Genomic DNA, 20,184 nt, shown 5'->3' with positions numbered 1-20,184 from the left:
AGGGTATTTCCCCGAGAGGAAGAAAGTAGCCACAGTTGATGGTGAACCCCTATACAAAGCTTGCCATGGAAAGGAGTAAGAAGGATTGAGTAGAAGCAGTAGGAGAGCAGGCGTGCTTGGGCTCTACAGCATCTCCACCCGCTTATCTGAAATTCCTACCAATGAATCTGCATAAGTCTTCTATCCCTTTTATTTCTACCCTTTATTTCTATTTTCGAAAAACCCATAAACTATTTTAATCTGCCTGACTGAGATTTGCAAGGTGACCACAGCTTGCTTCATACCAACAATCTCTGTGGATTCGACCCTTACTCACGTAAGGTTTATTACTTGGACGACCCAGTACACTTGCTGGTTAGTTGAACGGAGTTGTGAAAATAAACAGTGCCATAAGAGTAAATATATGCTAAAGCTCTGAAGATAGTAATCACAATTTCGTCCACCAGCCACCTCCAAAACCGTGACCATAGACTCTTTTAGGCCACCCCAAAACCGTGACTATAAACCCTTTTAGGTCACCCTTTTTTAAAAAATCGTGACCATAGACCCTTTTTGGTCACTGTAAAAAACCGTGACCATAGACCTCTTTAGGTCACCCCCAAAACCGTGACCATAGACCCCTTTAAGACACCCCAAAAAATCATGACCATAGACCCCTTTAGGCCACCCCACAAAACCGTGACCATAGACCCCTTTAGGTCACCTTTTTTGAAAAATCGTGACCATAGACCCTTTTTTATCACTGTAAAAAATCGTGACCATAAACTCCTTTAGGTCACCCCCCAAAACCGTGACCATAGTCCCTTTTAGGCCACCCTTTTTTAAAAAATAGTGACCATAGATGCTCTATGATCACCCTTTCTCTAAAAATCGTGACCATAGCTTTTTTTTTTGCCACGGTAAAAAATTGTGACCATAGACCCTCTATGGTCACGATTTTTTACCGTGACCAAAAAAACTGTGGCCATAGACCCAAAATATTGTAGTGTGTATTGTATTGTCTTTGTTATGTTATCTCTTGATATTGAAGATTCTGAAAATATATAAATGTTGTTTTGAAAAAGTTCGTTGATTAGTGGACCTCATCAGTAATTTTCTGTGAATGTGTTTCTTTTTCCCTTCAATTTTTTGATGTTTGGAGTTGCTACGTTAAGTTGAATTTGTGTAATATTTTAAGAGAAAGTATGGGGGATATGTACAATAGGAATAAAATTAAATTTTAAATTAGTTAATAATTAATTTAATTAATTTTTAATAATTTCGAATTTTAAATCTTAAAAACATAAAGATTTGGTTACGAAAAATTACGTATTTCTTTATTTTACATGTAAAAAAAATGTGCTACAGTTTCTTTTTCTCCATATCTGGTATCTTCTCTAGCCGTGCGGCCTCACCTGAGTTGTTCAAACCAAGGGCCCCTGGCCAAAAGTTCTGACACCAACAAAAATTAGGGAAATGGGATCCACAAAAAAGAACACGAGTGATGCATTGTTCCCCAACAGAAGTGTTGGTGTCCACGGGATGTCCATGGGAGGAGTATGACGACGATGGGGATAGCGATGGCGTGGTTGCGGGAGCTGTGCCTGTGAGGCCAATTCACAGCGAATACACGACCTCACCCTCCACGTGCTACTCTGCATTAATATTGATATTGATCCCAAATTATCTTGATATTAATATCAAATTCTTTAACATGAATCTTAGATTAGGGCTCTTGTATTTTCAGTAAGGAACTTGACTATAATATAATATTTGAATTGAATAATGCTGTTATGTGTCTTTCGATAAACATACAGGAAATTCTTCTATTTCAATGGCTCATTTTAATAGGTACATGGTTATTTTAATTTTTATGTGGATTATTATTTTGATTGTATTGGATTTAGTTATGATGGTTATTTTAATTCTTAATTAGATGGTTATTTTATTTTATTCAGTTTAAGTTGGATAGTCATTTCACTAGGTAATCAGATGATTATTTTAATAATTACGTGGATGGTTGTTTAATGGCCGGTGAAGGAACTTGAACTTTTAACGTCGAAGAAGTTGGATGATTGATGAGAATGGAGTAGTAGATAGTTGGGGAAGGAGAAGAAGGTGTTTGGGTAAATTCCACTGGTAAATTAGCATTGTGATGGTTAATTTTTTGAAATAACTGTTTGAATTTCTTTTTTTCTTATATCGGGCCAAATTTAAAACCTATTGTATACATTGTCAAGATTCTTCATTGTCTTCCTAACGGAGTTCATATTTTAAATAAGTCTCCAAGATTAGCCTCCAAGAATATTTAACTAGAATTTTCAGCCTGATTTTTTTTGTTATTCATCAGATACATTTTCAGTCTAATTTGACTTTATTAAAACTAACAGCGACGTCTTGCGTGTCTCTTTTTGGTTGGTTTATAGTCCACATAGCCAAAACAACATTGTATTTGAAATGGACAAAATTATCCAAATCCTAAAAAATTTGAAAATTTCAAATTACCCCTTATAACTTCATTTAACCACAACCTCTCTTCGTTCCTTTCATCACCAAACTCATATTTTCTATGAGTCCTCTTCAAACAATAATTAAACTATGAAAAAAGTTTAAGAGAGCAGAATTTGTTATTTTTAGTCAATACTTTTTAACTGTTAGTCCAATTTTTTAGTCTAGCAATTCAACAATATATTTTTATCCCACATATAACACTCTTACTATCAGAATGTCACGCTTCCGGCTGTGTCGCTATGATAGCGGGGGTATTACGACGGCTCTCATATATTAAATAATAGGGTATGAGCCTTTACGCATAAATCTATCGATAATTTTACTAAAATTTTAAAATTTTTTCAACAAGAACAAACAACAACACATATTCACACTTTTAATATTAATAATACATTATAGTATTACATACAAAAGCAATTACAAAACCTACCACTCTCAATAAAACTCTAACTAACAAGGCGAGGGGAAAACAAATTCTAACAACTCAACTTGTAAACATAATTTTCTATACTCATGTAGCTCTACACTAATCCTTCGCACTTGTAGCTGAAAATGGTAGAAATATGGGATAAGAACTGGAGAGTTCTTAGTAGGGTCGGAATGTATAATTATATTTATTTTATTACTATAGCCAACAACAACGAGCAATAGAATACATTGAGACTTAACAAATAAAGAACATAGAAATCAAACAATCATATAGCATACTCATAATCACAGGACATACTCACAAACAAATATGCACAAACAAGTATGATGCATGTCTGTCCTATGGCTAATGAGCTCATTTGACGGTTATATAGCCAATCCGACATGTCTGATAGCTAATCCGGATATTATATCTCTATTGTGCACAAATATCTCAGCACATCAGCTGACCATTAGAGGAAAAGTGCCCTGTCATCATTAGAGAAAATATGTGTCCTGTCGCAATTAGAGGGAATAGATGCCCTGTCACCCTTACAACCAGAGAGAAAACACAGACATACTTGTCATCAATCATCCTCAATCATGTCTCATTTATCATAATCATTCAATTTCATAATCAAAATCAATATTCATCATTCTTCTTCCTCATCCCTTTCCTTGAACAAGTGGACAACGCCATTGCATCTTACCCGGAGTCTCAAATCCTTATCCGGAGCAAGTGAACAATGTCCACAACTAGAAAATTGTTTAATACAGACAAATTTATAGACAGATTTAGCCTTTATTACAGACGGATTTTCGGTTTTCGATGAAATTACCGACGGATTTTGTCCCTCTGTAAAAGCCTCGTCAAAAATTATTTACCGATGGTTTTTTTTCGTCGGCAAATTACCGACGGATTTTTACCAATTACCGACAGATTTTTCCTCTGTAAATTCTCCATCCATTTTCCTGAAATGGCAAACTTATCCGTCGGTAATTGGCAACAGATTTTTCAACAAATTTTTCGTCTGTAATTTGAACCTTGGAAAATCATCCCACACTCTGAATACAGACAGAAAATCCGTCTGTAAATACGTTAGTAAGATAAAATAGAATTTTTTCAGATTTTTCTATTGCAAAATAAACTTGTTTTCATACAAAATAAATATAAATTTAATACAAATTTTTATCTAATTTGTATTTGAATATTTATAATATTTCAAAAATTAAACAAATTCATCGTATTATCAAACTAAAAGAAAAGTACTTTAAACAATCAAGTCAATATAATTCAAAACATAAACAAAGTGTATTGATACATCAACTATAATTCAAAACAAATACCACTGAAAAAAAACGTATAAAATTTGTACTGTAGCATGCACTAAAGGTGTATAAAATAATCTGCACTTGTAGCTAACGACTATCAGAATTAGCCAAAATATAAACATAAACCTAGTCTAGAATTAATGATGAGTTTTGGCCATGTGTCATGAACATTAAGTCGAGCAATATTGATATTCTTCTCTACAACATCGATGCCTGTCACGATAGCTCCCAAGCGAGCCAATGGATGAAGACCAAAGGAGAGTATAACTATAAATGAGGATAAAAAGAACACTGGTTTCCAGTTGGAAACATAATAATCTTAATGAGTAAGAGTATAACTATAATATGCATCAAAGAAAGGTATTAGGTTTCCACATTTCTATCTAACAATTAACATATCTAGTTAATTTGTTACCAAATTTTTACAATTCCAGGTTCCTAGCTAACAAATGTGACCTCCAAATCCCCACATTTCCGTATTGGCCAGCAGATACAAAGAACAAGCATTTTTTAACTATGTCACAACAAGGAGAAAAAGATACCTCAGAAAGAATTCCTTCTCCACACCCTACATCAACAATTTTAAGTCCTTCAAAGGGTCGTGTACTATAAAGGTCCCTCCTGAGACAAGAAAATTACAATTACTAATTTATTAACCATATAGCATCAAAAGGACAAAATATATATCATTACTTCCATTGTTCTCTATATTTATCTCTTTCTATCTTCATTTGGCATCAAAAGCATTTCTATCAATGGATTTTACTAACAAATACTTTTCATCAAGAGCAAGCGGTAGTACATACATGATACATGCATAAAACAATGGAACTAAATGGATTGCAAAATGAATCATTAGTACTATATAGGAATTATAAGCACAAAAGAGGTGGCTTACTTAAAATGTCGACAGAGTGTAGACCTGATGAAAGCAAGTCTTGTAGGATTCATGAGATGCAAAGGTTTGAAAGGGCCTTCAGAATCCCACCTAATTATGCAGGCAAAAATACAAACAGATAGAGGACATCCATTATATTAGCCAGACATTTCTACTAATATTTACAAGAACTCATACCCTTGATTCTATAAAGATCTGACAAAAAGAAAATTGCACAATAAACAAAATTCAAGCTGCTGCGGTGAAGTGTCTTAGCCAACTTCTCTGCATCATTTGAACCTAGAAAAAGAGAACAGTTTAGATAATAAACAAAATTTGTGAATCCTCAATAACTTATGAATACATGGTAAGAGCAAATTCAGCTTTGTATCCCTTAGAGGATTTGGAACGTTGTTATTTTCTATTTTTTGAACATTTTTTAAAAGAAAATGAATAAGTCAGTTACCTCTTCTTTTTCTTTGAATGTATCTATCTTTCCTTATATAGACCCCAATAGCTATTCCAACTACCAAAACAATCACTACACTAACTACTGCAACCACTATCACTATAAGAATACCTGCACAAACCAGCAAAATGAACTACTCAAGAATATAAATATTTATCTTTATCAGGTACAAAATAAGTTTCTCACAACATTAGAAGAGTAACACCAATTCATCATGATATGCAATAATTGAGATAAGATAATTTTAGCCTTTAGCATGTTGGTCCATTAGGGACAATTGAAATTAGGTAGCACAATAGGATTAGATAAGAATAGATAGAATTAGTTAATGACTGTTTATTACTTAGGAATATAGACAATAGCTAAACCTCGATCGAAAATCAATTCTAGACATTCTAATTAATTGTAAAAGAATAGTCTTATTACGAATTCCTTGAGAAAGTGGGTTTTTTTGTGTAATTTGCTCGAAATAAATGTATCAATTATGCTGTTCCATAGCAGAAAAAAGAATTCATTACCTCTTGATCTTCCATTATTCTGTTCTTTGTTAAGTTTCCTATTAGAATAAATGAAATCCTCAATTACCTATGAATTATTATAGGAACAAAAGGAACTAAGTTGGAGAGCAATTAACATGAAAGCAATTCTCATAAGCCACACACAAAGAAAAAAAAAAAGATACTCTGAACTCAACCAACTTGGAGAGCTGTGTTAATGCCTCCCTTGAAAGCTCAGCTTTCTAAATGTCACTGTCCTGCCTGTACCCTTTATCTCCAACAACAAATCCGGGGATTGGAGGCCCTTCTGAACACCTTCACACAGCACAATATCTTCTATCTGTTCATTAACAAGAACAACCAAATATACTACTTTAGTACTATTTTATGACACTGAAATTTTTTATCTGACCTAGAAAATTAACATTTATACTCACTTTCTCACTGTCATGTAAACTTAACTCTATGAAAATGGTGCATTGGAGAGGGGAACAAAGTGGACATATGAGAGGACAATTGGGTCATGGGAAGAAGCGAAAAGCTAAGAGGATAACATATCTAAAGATAAATAGAGTTAAGTGATTACTAGTTACTAATATTTTGATAACAGAAATTGCAAATACTGCACATAGAAAATCAAGAGACCACTAGAAATAAAATTAGTTAGACACTTACTTGTGACTGAGTTGTTTATATCATGAATCAAGAGCCATAAGGTAGCAAGTTTGAGAAAGTTTTCCATCAATAACCTACAAGAGAAATTATAAAGAGTATTATTACAATGGATATCCTTAGATGCTCAGTCAAATGCCATATCTAGACACTAATGAGTTTTTAAGGATAATCCAATTATCACAACAATAAGAAACAAAGTGAAATTATCTTTCAAATTACATGATCCCAAAGGTAAAATCTTGTGACAGAAAATGAAAAGCTTACTGGATATTCAGTAGCAAGATTAGGCTTGTAAAAATCATAAGCATGAGACATGTGGCTTGCCCTCAATTTGCTTTCAAATGCAATGGGAGCATCAGGACCAACAAGCATGGCAATAGCAGCAGCTCCTCTAGTAGGCCTAGCGGGTCCTTCGGCATAAACCTGAAAAACAGAAACATCCATTTCAGATTTTAGAGAATAACCCCCAACAATATAACACGTATGTTTGATTAGGAATTGATCTTACAGCACTGTCAGTGCAGACAACAAGTCTATAGCGTCCATCCCACGAATTGCTCTCCACCCAGTTGACACAATTGAACAACGCAGCAGTTCCTCCATAGCATGCGTTACTTGAATCAGATAAATTGAAGTGAATATAAATTCTTTTTAATGAAAATGTAGTTCATTTTACAATTTGGGTATTTTGTTTAAAGAATTGCCATTAAAAAATGATTTAAAGAAAAGATAATCATGAAATTTTCAGCTATGATGGAAACTTCTCTCACTATCCTCGTAACTTTAGAATCCTGTATTCACTTTATTATGCCATCTATGAAAAACGAATATCCTTTTATCTAAATAAAAGTTAAAAAACAAAAATCAAAACAAAACTTACAGAGTATTGCCGCATGGCAAATTCATTTTCCTCTCTACCTCAAAACTCAATGTTCATGCCTATAATAACACTCACCACGTTCTCTCTGAAGATGTCTATATTATAATTTACCTTCTGTTACACTCATCTCCGGCCATCGGCCTTTCTTGGAGGAGGAGTGGAGTCTTCGTCGTCGGATTGAATGTCTCTATACTACCAAATTCCGTGACGGCTAGTCTTAGCTTCACTCTGGAACTGCTCCAAATTATCAAAGGCTAGCTGTCTATCTTTTTTGTCCCACCTGCTTCTTTTCTCTATCCTATCAAGTCCTTGCTAGAAATTCCATAAGAGAAAATGTTCAGGTGGATTGCATTTTGAAGGGAAATGTGAATAGTACAAGCAAATAGGAAGTGAATTAATTTACATACAGTAACATACAACAACAACAACAACAACAACAAAGCCTTATCCCACTAAGTGGGGTCGGCTACATGAATCAAACGACGCCATTGTGCTCTGTCATGCGTCATGTCTACAGAGAGACCGTTTACATGTAGACCTCGTTGGACCACCTCATGGATGGTCTTCTTAGGTCTTCCTCTGCCTTTCTTCCCTTGTCCATCTTCCATCTCATCCACCCTCCTGACTCGATATTTTATCGGTCTTCTTCTCACATGTCCAAACCACCTAAGACGCGATTCAACCATCTTTTCCACAATGGATGCTACTCTAACTCTCTCCCTTATATCTTCATTCCTTATTTTATCCAATCACGTATGACCACTCATTCATCTCAACCTCTGTACCATAAAGCATATCCGGTCTTATAGCGATGTGATAGAATTTACCTTTAAGTTTTAAAGGCACTTTTTTTGTCGCATATAAAACCAGATGCACTCTGCCATTTTGACCAACCTGCTTGGATCCTATGATTTACATCCTGTTCAATCTCTCCATTATCTTGTATGATGCACCCAAGATACTTAAAATTTTTAACTTTTCGCAGGATGTTTTCTCTAATTTTCACCTCTATATTAGAGTTTTCCCATCTCAGAATGAACTTACATTCCATATATTCTGTCTTGCTACGACTTATACGCAGACCATACACTTCTAGAGTTTCTCTCCATAACTCTAACTTCTTATTTAGGTCTTCCCTTGACTCTCCCATAAGGACGATATCATCGGCAAAAAGCATGCACCATGGCACAGGCTCTTGGATGTGCTCTGTGAGTACTTCCAAGACTAATGTGAATAGGTATGGACTTAAGGATGATCCCTGGTGTAATCCTATACCAATAGGAAATTTCTCTGTCACATCACCTTGAGTCTTCACACTAGTTGTGGCCCCATCGTACATGTCTTTAATTGCACGAATATATGCAATCCTTACTCTCCTCTTTTCTAAAACCTTCCATAAGACCTCCCTTGGTACCCTATCATACGCTTTTTCCAAATCAATAAACACCATGTGTAGATCCCTTTTATTACTACGATACCTTTCTATCATCCTTCTTAATAGGTATATCGCTTAAGTGGTAGATCTGCCTGGCATAAATCCAAATTGGTTCTCTGTTACTTATATCTCTTTTCTCAACCTCCGCTCTATCACCCTTTCCCATAATTTTATGGTATGACTCATAAGCTTGATTCCTCTATAGTTTTCACAACTTTGTATATCCCCCTTATTCTTGTAGATAGGTATCAAGGTGCTCTTTCTCCGCTCATCAGGCATCCTTTTTGACCTTAAAATCTCATTAAAAAGCTTGGTTAACCAATTGATACCTTTTTCTCCAAGGCCCTTTCAAACCTCAATCGGGATATTATCCGGTCCTACTGCACTACCATTTTTCATCTGCTTTAGAGCCTCTTTTACCTCGAAATCTCGAATCCTTCGATAGTAGTCAAAGTTTTGGTCTTCTTCTCTGGTGCATAACCGACCAAGGCTCGGAAGGGTCTTCTGTCCCTTATTCAATAACTCGTAGAAGTAGCTCTTCCACCTTTCATTAATCTTCTCCTCTTGAGCTAACACCTTGATGATTGGATTTTTTACGGTTTAGAATTTCACTAATGAAATCTCGTTGTAAAGTATAGTCTTTAAACCAACAATAATCCTTTCATACAAAAATTTGTTTGTCACAAGTACAAACCCCTAAAATCTATAAACCGAAGTATTTAAACCTCGGGTCGTCTCTCAAAGGACTTGCAGGGTAGTGTTCTTGTTATTGGTTATGGACTTGTTTATTTTGGGGTTTTGGATGAGAAATATGAATAGTAAATGGTAAGAAAACTTTATTAACAAAATGGTCTTGGCAATGTTTGGTTGTCAAGGGTCTTCATCATTATCACTAGCCACAAGTATGATAGTTGCAAGGATTAATCCCACTTAGTCATCTGGAAGGCACAAAAGAAAAGTATAGTAAATCACAACAAGAATGAATTCTAACTACAATTGAATACAAATAATTAACAACAACAATCAAGGAAATCACAATTATCATGAATTACCTCAAATTGCATTATTAAAAGAAAACAAAGAGAACAAGAGTATCTCAATTACAAAACCTAGAAATAAAATAAGAGAAATTACAACAAGAAGATAGGGATAGAAAGAAGAACCAAAGTGTAGCAATCATCAATTGAAGGTAGAAGTAGAAGGGGACTTGAATTAAACCTAGAACTATGAGATCCTAATCTAACCCTAATTCCTAATCCTAATTCTAGAGAGAAGAGAGAGCTTCTCTCTCTAACTCTAACTACTTCTAAAACTAAACTATGGCTAATGATTAAAAGTATCTAAAAATATATGTTGATTTCCCTTCAATCCTTGGCTTAAATAGCATCAGAAATGAGTTGGATTGGGCCCACAAGGCTTCTAAAATCACTGGCCACATGTTGCATTAAGTGGGTCATGTGCCACCATCGGCATGTGCGCGTACCGTGCGCATGCACGCCCCTATGCGCGATGCAACTATGACAAATCTTATATCGTTTCGAAGCCCCCGGATGTTAGCTTTCCAACCCAACTGGAACCACATCATTTGGACCTCTGTAGCTCAAGTTATGGTCATTTAAGTGCAAAGAGGTCGGCTTGACAGCTTTCTGGTTCTTTCATTTCTTCATGAGTTCTCAAACTTTACATGCTTTTTCTTCATTCCCTTAATCCAATCTTTGCCTCCTAAATCTGAAATCACTTAACAAACATATCAAGGCATCTAATGGAATCAAGGTAAATTACATTTATCTATTTTAAGACCTAAAAAGCATGTTTTCACTCTTAAGCACAATTAAAGGAGAATATACAAAACCATGCTATTTCATTGAATAAATGTGGGTAAAAGGTTATAAAATCCCCTAAATCAAGCATAAGATAAGCCCTACAAATGGGATTTATCACACCTTTCCATCCTTATCCTTTATGCACTTAACCTGATCCAAATCTCTCGTTCTTCTTTCACGGCTCTTTGCGATTCTATATATACCCTTTTCTCCTTCTTTCATGCCCAAAGACTGGTAGAGACCCTCATATGCTTTTGTTCTTGCTTCACTTACAGCTACTTTTGTCTCTTTCTTAGCCGTCTTATATTTTTCCCAGTTATCTGTATTGCGCATAAATGCCATTCTTTAAAGCACTCCCTTTTTATCTTTATCTTTTCTTGTACACTTGTATTCCACCACCAGGACTCCTTGTCTCTTGGTCCTATTCCTTTAAATTCACCAAAGCTTTCTTTTGTTGTTCTTCTAATAACTTCTGCCATCTCCCTCCATAACTCTTCCGCGCTTCCATTCCTATCCCACTTTGCCTCTTCTTCTACCTGTCTTAGGAAGCTTATTTGTTCCTCACCTTTTATCTGCCACCACCTCGTCCTTGGGTTCTTCGTATGATGTCTTTTCCTCAACTTTTTCTCAATGCGGAAATCCATGACGAGCACCCTATGTTGTGTTGTCAAACTCTCTCCCGGGATAATTTTATAATTAATGCAAAATTTTCGGTCGACTCTCCTCAACAAGAAGAAGTCGATTTGAGAGCTTGTCATGCCACTCTTATAGGTTATAAGATGTTCGTCTCTCTTTTTAAAACATGTATTTGCGATGAGAAGATCAAATGTTGAGGAAAAGTCCAAAATAGTTTTACCCTTGGCATTGATCACCCTGAAACCATGGCCTCCGTGAATACTCCCATATCCAGTTACTTCTCTCACAACATGGCTATTTAAATCTCCTCCTAAGAAAATCTTATCTCCCAAGGGTATGTATTGAACTAAACTCTCTAGATCCTCCCAAAATCTTAGCTTGTGTTGTTCGTCTGAACCCACTTGCAGTGCATATATGCTAATCACATGGAAAGCACCTCCCTCCACCACAAGTTTGATAGAGATGATCCGATCTCCCACCCTCTTGACATCCACTACGTCCTTCTTCCACTATTTATCCACAATTATTCCAACCACATTCCTATTTTTCATCTTTCCTGTATACCAAAGTTTGAAACCAGAAGTATCCAACTCCCTCGCCTTCGCACCAACCCATTTTGTTTCTTGTAGGCACATAATGTTAATCTTCCTCCTTGTCATGGTGTCCACCACCTCCATGGACTTTCCTGTTAGAGTGCCTATGTTCTATGTCCCAAGTCTCAACCTTCTGTCGCTCTGACTTTTACCTTTTACTTTGTGAACTAGCTTATTTACCCTCGTCCGTTCACGAAAATGCAAGAACCGTTGCTCATTTAACACTACATCCAGGCACCGATGCAGCGGCTCTTGCTCATTTGACACCGTACTTGAGCCATACGACGCGTTATTTCCGGGCAACAACCTAGCTTTAGCGCAATAATGTCTTTAATTCATGTCATGGGGGTTTGACTATATTTTTATGTTGGTTGTCGAAGACCTAACACAACCCTCCTCCTTTATTCGGGCTTGGGACTGGCTATGTACCGCAAGTGTAATATAAGCAGAGTTACATACAAGAAGGAAAATAGGAAGTGAATCAAGATGAATTCACTCCTGAAGTAGTATTAGTGGACTAAGAGAATGCAAAAAAAAAAGTCAAAATATAATAGATCTGAGCTTCCTAGCTTCAATTTGTGGAGATGAAATTTAAAATAGTTATCAGGTAACTTTTCACATGAAAGGAGAACAAAAAAATATAAAAAAACACTTAGTTTCTAACAATCAATTCATTAGATACCTGATTAGTGACACTGCTGCAGAAATATGCTTGGACTCTTTCTCATTTACAGCCTCATGAGTCCTCTTCATATGCTCTAAAGCTGATCCAGCGGTACTTACACTACAGATATAAAAATAAGACACTAAGAATTTTGCTAAAGGAGGACTTCATCAAGAAACAATGGGCAAGCCACTAACCTTTGCTGCATGAGTAACTCTATACGACAATGCTTTGCTGCAGAAGTTCAAACAAATGTGCAAACTATATAGTTCAAAATTGCCTTATATATATATATTTAAAAAATGTTTTAACATTTAACGAAATATCATGCAACTTTAATTTATTCATTATTAGTCACATTCTCTTTATTTGAACATGACTATCATAGTGTCTTCAATCAAGCTTTTCTGCTTCAATTAATTTTGTATACTTTTTGTTTTGCTTTATATAATAGTTGGAACCATTAATCAAGTGAGCCACAAAAGTAAAGTATGATAAACCTAGCTAAAACTAGCGTAGAAAAATTGAGCCCTAAGATTTATTGGCGTAATTTAAACAATGCATACCTGAATCGGCGTAATTTAAACAACTGCTGGTAGATACTCTGGTCCTCTTTGGAGTAGGAACCGATTGAGATCGGGTCGAATTCCATCGATTTGCTTGCGATAGAGTAGCGACGGAAACAGAGTGCAACGACCTTGAGTCTGAAACGCCCGCGAGAGAGGTGAGACTCAGTGAGCTTGAGGGTGAGAGTGGCGAAAGAAGAGCGAAGAAACTCAAAGGAGGGTTAGGGATTCTTCGTAGCGGTTAGGGGTACTTCGACGGAGGCATTGTGATCGAGCGCCGGCAACCGGCGACGTTCTTCGCAGAGTGCTGCTAGTGGCTCTTCGTCGCGGTTAGAGGTTCTTCTTCGTGGTCAGGGATTCTTCGTGAGGCACAATAAAGAAAGGGTTAGGGTACAGTGAGGCACAATGAAGACAGGGTTAGGGTTAGCTTGGGTTAATCATTTTCGTGAGGTACAATGAAAGACGGTATTCATCTTCATGGAGTGCTTTGTGAATTGAGTCTAAGTTATTTGTGAATGGAGCTCGAGAAAGAGAACGGGTAAATTAGGTTTAAGCTTTTTTTTCGACAGAAAATTTTAAGTTTTTGTATGTAATAATTTAATAAAATATAGTATTTTTGTCTATTTAACTACAGACGGATTTTTTGTCTATAATTATTTCTCACAAAAAAAATAAATTTTTTCGACAGAATTATAGACGGATTATTTTTTCCGTATGTAATTTATGCTAATTTATTTTTTTTGTTTTTGACAAAAAATCCCTCTGAAATTCTGTCTGTATTTCCATGGGATAAAATCTGTCAGAAATATCCGTCTGTAATAACTAGTTTTCTAATAGTAGTCACTACATCTTTTTCAGTGTCTCTTTCTCAAATAAGTCAAACTCGAAATATAAAACTTTTCTTGATAAATCAAATTCAAACATAATACTTTTCTTGATAAAACTCAAATCATAATTATTTCTTTAATAATTCAAATCAACTAATATAATTCTTAAAGCTTTTGGATATTCATTTTGACCGCCAAACTTTTTTAAAAATTACACTTTAATCATTAAACTTTTAAAAATTCTACTTTAACTCACAAACTTATTTTATTTAACTTCCAACCCAAAACTCTTTCTTAATTATATTTTTGTCACAAAATAGTTAAAACATGAGATTTTTGTGTTTTTCAAAGAACCAAATCAAACTCATCAAAATTACATGATTTTTAACTAGTTTTTCAATGATTTCGGTAACTGATTTTTCACAATTTTTCATTTACTCTTGCAGCCATTAAACCTCATCACATTTATCTCGAAATACCACATCACAACAGCCCCAAAATAATCAAAACATTCCAGCTAGCTGTTCATACATAGCAGAACTAAAATCTCAAGCAAACAACAATAATTCAACAAAAATTTAACATAAACTTAATCAATTTTAAATAATAATCAATCAAACTAACATTTACTTATCAAATTCACATTTAATAAATATAAAATTATCAAACCCTACCTCCGTGCAAAAATCACAACAATAGAAACTTCAAGAAAGGTTTATGAACAAGAAATTGAAGAAGAAAACATCAAAAATCGACTATTTTATTTCCGGAGTTTCTTTGGTCAAACTTTATATAAAAGGACAGCAGCTATATTATCAATTTTTTTTCAAAAAAAATGACATCAATGTGAAGAAAAAAAATACAAAAACTTTAATTAAATTAGATTTTTAACTAGAGTTACGAAGCTCAAGAAATTGGACGCCAAAATTTCAAGATCATGGAGATTCTCTCTTTCTCAGTCTCGGTTTCTTTCTCTCCTTTATTTTTTTCAACTTCAGTTCGGTGGTGAATGAAAGGAAATGCAGATAATTAAAGGTTAAATGACGATGTTGTGGTGCTAAAGCATTAGTATATATATATATATATATATACTTAGAAGCCACGTTTTATTTTCTTTTTCTTTGTTTTCTTGGGCTGTGTTTGTTTATAAAAATAGGACATTGAGATAGGAATATTGAAATACAAAATTGTGTTTAGCAGAGAAAATATGAATAGAGATAATGTGTCCAGAGACATTGAATTAGTGTATTTTGTGTCCATCCTGACAGGAAGAACACAGAGACACTAACAAGAGACACAACTTATTTTTTATTTTTTATTATTCTTGTTAATTTTTCATAATTATATTTTTTATTGTTATATTTTTCATCTCAAATTTTTTGAATGAAAAAAATAAAAATAAATTAAATTTTCATAATTTATTCTAATTTATCACCAAACAGAATACAAGAACATAAAATTTTGTGTCTCTATCCATTAGTATCTTGTCTTATCCTATTCTCAGTGTCTTGTCCTATCCTGTTCTTAGAAACAAACGCAGACTTAATGGCATTCGGCCATGAGATTTTTTCTTTGTTCCCTTAGTGGAATTTGGCGAAGAGAATGGGACTAATGGTAAAGGATATTGATTAATGGTGATAAATGTGGCTAGGTGTCAAGTTCTGGAATTATTGAGTCAGCGGTTCAAATTATAAATATGTTAAACGGATAACTATAAAAGTTGGATATATTAAAATACAAGTAATAATATATATAAAGAAATAAATATGTATGAGTTATTAATATAAATGACATTAGTAACATAATGATAAAAGATATATAATGAAACATTAACAAAATTAAACTCCAAAAAATACCGAGTGGAGTTTGAACTCAATAAGAATAATATTAACTAAAATTTATTCTAATCAAAACGGGTAAATAATAATAACAATAATAATAACAATAATAATTTTATCTTTTTTTTAATAGAATAAATTATAATTAAATTTAAATTTAATAATTATAAATTAATTTAATTATTTTTAGTAAATTAGTTTTTAAAAGTAAGGATCTTTAATTGATAAAATAAATTATAACTTATTTATAGTTAGATTTTTTAAAAACGCGGTTCGTTATATTCTATCCACCTTACAAAAATTTTCGTCATTGAAAATTGATATAAGATAGAAGAACTTTACTTTTGAACACATTAAGAAAAAAAAAAGTTTTGGCATATATAGTTTTCAAATAACAAGAACTCGTCTGATTTGTATATAAGAGAAAAGTGTGATGTGAAGTAAAAGTTACAAGATGATTTGAGGATCATTCTGTTGCATCAGAATGAATTCAAGATCTTATCAAAGAGTACATGATTCATGAAAAGAAGTATAAACAGCAACAGAGAGAAATAGTCCAAAAGATTCAAGCAGATATTTAGAAAGAAGGTCAAGCAAGGATACACGCGAACAAAGGAATGAGATTGGAAAATAAACAAATTACTTTCTAGAAAAGAAAGTCGAACAAAGGATTTCAACGCCAATATAAAATAAAGGACGGTATACTAAGTCACAGGATACAAACAGGTATTGCGATTCAAAACCGAGTTAGTCGTAAAAAATCACCTCTAATGTTTCCAAAATCTGTTATTCGCACTACCTATTAATTCTATATTTGTCTATCACAATTCATTAGTGTTTCTGTATACACAAATCATCATCAGTATTAAGTTGGCCAGATCTAATACTATGAAAAATGCAACGGTCGACTAACAGTATTAATCAATAGATAATCATGTATTTGAAACTCAAACTCTTCTCATTAGCCAATCAATTCTCAAGGCTCTAACAAAAATAAACTGCTCTGATACCATAATGTAACACCCTTACTATCAGAATGTCACGCTTCCGTGTGTGCCACTCTGATAGCGGAGGTATTACGACGACTATCTGTAACGACCCTCAATTTTAAAAATATAAATATAAATAAATTATCATTTATTTTATAAATTGGAGTTCCTTATTTTTAGAAATTATTTTATTAAAAATAATTTAATTAATTTATAACTATTGATATTTTTAATTTAAAAAAAATAATAATAGAGTTTAGTTAATAATATTATTATCGAGCTCGATATCTGTCGATATGAAAAAATATCGGTACTTTTTGGTGAACTTAGCTTTATTAATGCTTCACCATATTTCTTTTATCGTTATGTTGCTAATGTCATTTATATTAGTAACTCATATATATTATTACTTGTTTAGGATATTTATAACTTGAATCGCTAATTCAATAGCTTAAATGAATGACACGTACCCCACCACATGTTATCCAAACCTTAAACATGCAAATTCGCATTAATAATCATCTTCTTCGGCGTATTCATTAGGAAAGAAAAGAAAGAATGGCCGTGAGAGAGAGAATGAAAAACCATGGAACTTTCGAATTTTGGAAATTTGATTTCTTGAGATCCGTAACTCCAATAAAAAATCTAAATCGATAAAAGTGTTTGTATCCTTCTCCTCTACACGTTGGTGCCACTTTTGAGGTGGAAGTTGATGGTGATGTAGCTCTCCTATCCCTTGAGTTCGGCCAACTGGAGTTCTAAGAGACACAGACGATTTCTGACATTTTCTTCTTTGACAGTGGTCGACGAAATTGTGATACAAGAGTTCCAGGCACTGTTAGAGAAGCTCACAACTCCGTTCAACTTAACCAGCAAGTGTACTGGGTCATCCAAGTAATACCTTACGTGAGTAAGGGTCGATCCCACAGAGATTGTTGGTATGAAGCAACCTATGGTCACCTTGTAAATCTCAGTTAGGCAGATTAAATGGTTATGGGTTTCAAAAATTAATAATAAAAAGGAATAAAATAAGATAGAAACACTTATGTAGATCAATAGTGGGAACTTCAGATCGGCGTGTGGAGATGCTGTGCTCCTCTCGAATCTCTATTTTCTTATTACATTCATCCAATCCTTCTTACTCCTTTCCATGGCAAGCTGTATGTAGGGCATTACCATCGTCAATGGCTACTTTTAATCCTCTCGGGAAAATGGTCCTATGCGCTGTCACTGCACGGCTAATCGTCTGGAGGCATCACCCTTGTTGATAGCTACATCCCATCCTCTCAGTGAAAATGGTCTAAATGCTCTGTCACAGCACGGCTAATCATCTGTTGGTTCTCAATCAGGTTGGAGTAGAATCTATTGATTCTTTTGCGTTTGTCATCACGCCCAGCCTTCAGGAGTTTGAAACTCGTCACAGTCATTCAATACCGGAATCCTACTCGGAATACCACAGACAAGGTTAGACTTTTCGGATTCCCGGGATCCTACTCGGAATATCACAGACAAGGTTAGACTTTTCGGATCCCCATGAATGCTGCCATTTATCTAGCTTATACCACGAAGATTCTGTTGGGGAATCTAAGAGATATGCGCCCGGCCTAGAGTAGAACGGAAGTGGTTGTCAGTCATGCACGTTCATAGGTGAGAATAATGATGAGTGTCACGGATCATCACATTCATCAAAGTGTTGTGCAACGTATATCATGGAATAAGAATAAAAGAAAATTGAATAGAAAGTAATAGTAATTGTATTGAAACTTGAGGTACAGCAGAGCTCCACACCTTTAATCTATGGTGTGCAGAAACTCCACCGTTGAAAATACATAAGTGAAAGGTTCAGGCATGGCCGAATGGCCAGCCCCCTAAAACGTGCTCAATGGCCTCCTAAGATGAAGAATAAAATAAAACTGAGACCAAAGATGAAACGTGGTCAAAAGACGACTAATACACTAGTAAAAAGTCTTATTTATACTAAACTAGCTACTAGGGTTTACATAGGTAAGTAATTGATGCATAAATTCACTTCCGGGGCCCACTTGGTGTATGTTTGGACTGAGCTTGATCTATCCACGAGCTGAGACTTTTAGTGGAGTTGAACGCCGAGTTATAGCGTATTTCTGGCGTTCAACTCCGGGTTGCCAAGTTATAACGTGTTTTGGGCGTTCAACTCCGGGTTATGACGTGTTTCTGGCGTTTAACTCCAGACAACAGCATGTACTTGGCGTTGAGCGCCACTTTACGTCGTCAATTCCCGAATGAAGTATAGACTATTATATATTGCTAGAAAGCTCTGAATGTATACTTTCCAACATCGTTGAGAGCGCGCCATTTGGAGTTCTGTAGCTCCAGAAAATTCATTTTGAGTGCAAGGAGGTCAAATTCCAACAGCATCAGCAGTCCTTTTGTCAGCCTTTTTCAGAGTTTTGCTCAAGTCCCTTAATTTCAGCCAGAAATTACCTGAAATCACAGAAAAACACACAAACTCATAGTAAAGTCCAGAAATATGAATTTTAACATAAAAACTAATGAAAACATCCCTAAAAGTAGCTTGAACTTACTAAAAACTACCTAAAAACAATGCCGAAAAGCGTATAAATTATCCGCTCATCACAACACCAAACTTAAATTGTTGCTTGTCCCCAAGCAACTGAAAATCAATTAGGATAAAAAGAAGAGAATATACTATAAATTTCAAAATATCAATGAATATTAATTCTAATTAGATGAGCGGGACTTGTAGCTTTTTGTTTCTAAACAGTTTTGGCATCTCACTTTTTCCTTTGAAGTTTAGAATGATTGGCTTCTCTAGGAACTTAGAATTTCGGATAGTGTTATTGACTTTCCTAGTTAAGCATGTTGATTCTTAAACACAGCTACTTATGAGTCTTGGCCGTGGCCCTAAGCATTTTGTTTTCCAGTATTACCACCGGATACACAAATGCCACAGACACATGACTGGGTGAACCTTTTCAGATTGTGACTCAGCTTTGCTAAAAGTCCCCAATTAGAGGTGTCCAGGGTTCTTAAGCACACTCTTGTTGCCTTGGATCACAACTTTATTTCTTTCTTTTTCTTTTTTTTCTTTTTAGAAAACAAAGAGTATTGTCACCACATCAATATAATTAAATTAATTTCAAGGATAAATTCAAAATTCATGTACTTCTTGTTCTTTTGAATTA

The sequence above is a fragment of the Arachis duranensis genome, chromosome 4, assembly GCF_000817695.3.
Source record: "Arachis duranensis cultivar V14167 chromosome 4, aradu.V14167.gnm2.J7QH, whole genome shotgun sequence".
Lineage (NCBI taxonomy): Eukaryota > Viridiplantae > Streptophyta > Magnoliopsida > Fabales > Fabaceae > Arachis > Arachis duranensis.
Note: the sequence above shows the minus strand (reverse complement) of the source record.